The sequence below is a fragment of the Phascolarctos cinereus genome, unplaced genomic scaffold, assembly GCF_003287225.1.
Source record: "Phascolarctos cinereus isolate Bilbo 61053 unplaced genomic scaffold, phaCin_HiC Scaffold_5;HRSCAF=322, whole genome shotgun sequence".
In the NCBI taxonomy this organism is placed as follows: Eukaryota; Metazoa; Chordata; class Mammalia; order Diprotodontia; family Phascolarctidae; genus Phascolarctos; species Phascolarctos cinereus.
Window position 1 is genome coordinate 224,993,885 of NW_027555958.1, and position 4,671 is coordinate 224,998,555.

The window sequence follows — 4,671 nt, forward strand, 5'->3', positions numbered from 1 at the left end:
TCACTAGTTGTCCTGACTTTTATCCTGCCACTGGACTCTGGAAGATAATGTGAGGCTGACAACTTTGTGCAACCTGCCTCACTTAAATGCAATTAATACATGAATCAAGGCATCAACTGTGATGTCCTCTTTGAAAATGAAGGAAGCATAACAACAACAACTTTCTCTTCAGTGTTTTTAGCACTGACTTGGTGGGAATGGCCTGTGTATTAGGTCAGCTCCATTCCTACTCTCAACCTTCCTGTCAATTATCAAGGACTACAGCCAAACCTTGCCCAGTCTAGGCCACCAGTATTTGTAGCACCAATTAACCTTCAAGCATTGCCATTTCCCGGTGGGACATAGTAGGTAATATATTAGTAACCTAGATTTAGAGCTGGGACCTCAGGAGCCATGTAGTCCAACCTCTATGTTTTACAAACAAATAAACTAACAGTCAAAAAGGGTAAATGACTACTTCAGGGTCATATAGCCAGAGCTGGGATTTAACTCTCAGTCTGTGATTCCAGATCTTTCCTCTGTATAGAGGATGGAGTAGTATTATAGCCCTATAACATAGATTATATGTGCCCTATAGTATATAATATATATGCTCTATAGTATAGAGCAAAGACACAGAGGAAATAGCAAGGAAAATGGGGGTAGAAGGGTAAAAAAGAGGAATCTGGGGGTAGAGAAGACACACTTTAAAATCTTACTTGGGACTGGTACTGTCAATGCCTACTAGGCAATTTTAATATGAACCTCTAAAAGCTACATGGGGGAAGATTAAGGAGTAGAGGAAAGACAGGATTTTCTCTGTATTTAAGTGAGTACATTCTTTTTTTTGGGGGGGAGGCAATTGGGATTAAGTGACTTGCCCAGGGTCACACAGCTAGTACGTGTTTGGTCTGAGGCCAGATTTGAACTCAGGTCCTCCTGACTTCAGGGCCGGTGCTCTATCTGTGCCACCTAGCAGCCCCTAAGGAAGTATTTTCTTCCATGATCTTTTGAACTTCCTTTCCCATTTGGCCAATTTTTAAGGCATTCTTTTCCTCATTGGCTTTTTGGACCTCTTTTGCCATTTGGGTTAGGCTATTTTTTAAGGTGTTATTTTCTTCAGTATTTTTGGGGGGGTCTCCTTTAGCAAGCTGTTGACTTGTTTGTCATGATTTTCTTGCATCACTCTCATTTTTCTTCCCAGTTTTTCCTGTACTTCTCTTACTTGCTTCTCAAAATCCCTTTTAAGCTCTTCCAAGGCCTGGGACTGATTCATATTTTTCTTGGAGGCTTTAGATGTAGGAGCTTTGACTTTGTTGTCTTCTGGTTGTATGTTTTGATCTTTTTTGTCACCAAAGAAAGATTCTATAGTCTGACTTTCTTTTGCACAGTTTTCTCATGTTACCAGCCAATTACTTGAATTTTAAACTCTTTGTTTAGGTAGGAGTTTGCTTCCAGTATGGAGAATGTACTATCCCAAGCTCCAGGGGTTTTGTGCAGCTACTTTTTCAAAGATACTTCCAGGGACCTATAAATTTTCAGTTCTTCCAAGGTGGTATGATCGAGGGTGAGGTGTTTACTTTTTTCCAGGCCTGGGCTCTAGTCTATGAGTGACCACAAACACTCTTTTCTGCCTTGGAACTGTGAGGAGGATTCTCTCTTCACTGCCACCACAAGCTCCACCACACCAGTGCTCCTTCTCACCCCAGGACCACCATCCAGAACTTTGACCTAGATCCAAGCAGGGGCAAAGCAAGAGATAACTGCCTCAGCACCAACAACAAAGAGATCTCTATAATCCCCCTTCTGATCAGCCTCTCAATTCTCCCTCAGTCTGTAGGTCAAGAGCTCCAGAAGCAGCCACCACCTAGGGGCTACACCAGGGTTGAGGGTGGGACCAAGTTTCTCTCTCACAAGGTCACAGACTTTTCCTACTGACCTTCTAAGTTGTCTTTGGCATTAATGGTTGAGAAGTCTGGAAACCACCACAGCTCCCCATGATTCAGTCCCCTGAGGCCTACTCCAGGTTCACTGAGCCCTGATCTTTGCCTCGTGCCCATGCTGAACTGTGCTTCTTTCGCAGCCCAGCACAATATACCTTTCCAATCAACCATCCAGGTTGTCTTGGGCTGGAAATTTGTTTCACTCTGTCTTTTTGTGGGTTCTGCTGCTCTAGAATTTGTTTGTTTGGTTTTGCTTTTTGGTGAGGCAATCAGGGTTAAGTGACTTGCCTAAGGTCACATAGCTAGTGAGTGTAATGTGTCTGAGGCCAGATTTGAACTCAGGTCCTCCTGACTCCAAGGCCAGTGCTCTATCCACTGCACTACCTAGCTGCCCTCTCTAGAATTTGTTGAGAGCCATTTTAAAAGGTATTTTGAGGAGTTTGAGGGAGAGCTCAAGTAAGTCACTGCTTTTGCTCCACCGTCTCTGGCTCTTTAAAATCTTTTAAGCACCAGAGCAGATACTTGAATCCTTGAATACTTTTCATGGGAAGAAAGGAGACTACAAGAGTTGAAAGCATTTTTGGAGCATTTGCAACAGACAAGTGCATAAGAGCAATGCCTAGAACCATTTTTTAATGCAGAATGCAGATAATGTGGAGTCTGGCAGAATTGATTCACGTACAAACTGGAGAAACAAAAATATACAGAATGGTCTATGAAAAGAAGAGCCATTAAAATGACTTCCTAAGGCAAGGTTAGGTTTGTTCTGAGTTCTAGAAGGTCAAATTCCTACATCCAACACTGTGACCAATTTTTCTAAAACTGTACTTGTGGCTAGGAACCACAGTAATATGGTATACAGATTTCCGTTCTCATAAAACAAGTAGAACTATGGAACAGAAGAGAGCAGTGGCTAAATTCTTAGACCCTTCCAACTCTGGAATATTGAATTTTTCTCTGAATATATAAAAGAAACACATATTACGTTATCATACATTTGGAAATAGAAGGGCTTTTGGGGGCTGTTTAGTCCAACCCCTTCATTTTATAGGTGAAGAAACTGAGGCCCAGAAAGTTTAAGTGACTTGACCAGCATGACATTGGGCTCCACTCTGAACGAGGGTTCAAACCCAGGTCCTCTGACTCTAAATTTAGTCTTTTTTTCAATGCCCCCAAACCCCAGGGTTAATTATTTGGCCTGTTTTCTCATTCAAACAAAATGAATGTTTTCCTTAGTGATGAGGAAGGATGTAGTCCCCCCCACACCACATTTTATTCTTGAATATTAGAACCAAAAGGGAACCTAATTAAATCTCTTCATTTTATAGATGTAGAAAGTAAATGAAGTATGGAGAGTAGAATTGATTTGTTCAAGGTCATACAGCTAGTTTTCAGAAAAGCAAAATCTTTTGAGTCTTATTCCAACAATCTACGACATCATCCTACTTTGGTGTTAAAGGCAGATCACTGAAGTGTTTTAGGCAAATGCTTCCCATTCTACTGGACTAATACTGCTGCTACTAATTGTGTCATCATGTACCTGTTGTGTTGCCTGAGCAGCCTGTTTCCATAAGTTTCTATTGAAGGATTCTAGCCTCTTGAGTTACAGTTTCCTTCTACGTTAAATGGAGAAAATGATATCTGTATTACCAGCCTCACAGAATTTTTATGAAGCTCAAATGTGATAATTTCAATGAAACATTTTGCAAACTTGAAAGTGCCATATGAGTACCAGTTATAGTTATGATTATTATCCTTTATTTTGACATAAATGTGCTGGGGGAACCAATTCAATCTCCGAAGGATTAATTGAATGTCTATTTTATGTGATGAACTTAGATAGGTACTGAACACAGTAGGACTGTGAAACAGACTAGAATAACAATAATTTCTTATGAAATTTTGATAGGTTGCTTTGTCTATGACATAAAACCAATTAGATATTTTAACCTTGAGTAGACTTCTCCTTATCATTTACTGATGATATTCTACTCTTGATCTCCACGAAATTTCATGATTACCTGGGACAGAGGAAAGAGGGAGGATTTAAGGGTACAATTAGTGATAACAGAATATGACTGGCAACCAAGCCCTCTTCTCCATAAGGTGGCAACAGCTGATTTATGGGTTGACCAGGAAACCTACTGGTTGGGGAGACATGATACAGGCCAAACCTGGAAACAAAAGGTATATTCAAGGCCATACAAATGCCACACAAATGTGACAAAGTGCCGACTTTTCAGCATCCTAAGCCACTCTTTTGCCTATTAAGTTGCATAGAAGATGCCAGTCTGAATTGGTAGAGAGAGTTTCCTCTTGAAATAATGAAGAGTAAAATGAGTAGAACCAAGAGAACATTGTACACACGACAGAAAAATTGTTCTAAGAACAACTTTGAATGACTAAGTCATTTTGAGCACTATACATACTCAAATAAACTACAAAGGACCTACCGAGGAAGATGCTGTCCACCTCCAGAGAAAAAAGTGATAAGAAGAAATACATACAGTATGGTTTTACATATATATGTGTATATCTATGTGTGCATGTATACACACACACACACACACACACACACATATATACACATACACATACATGTATATACACATATTTGTGTCTAATGGTAGCTGGCCTTCTCTAGGGCAAGGTGGGGAGGGAGGGAGAGAAAAAATAAAAAGTACACAGCAGAGAACAAAAGAAAACAGAATCACAGAAAACCAGGACAGCTTTTGAAAAATAATGTGTA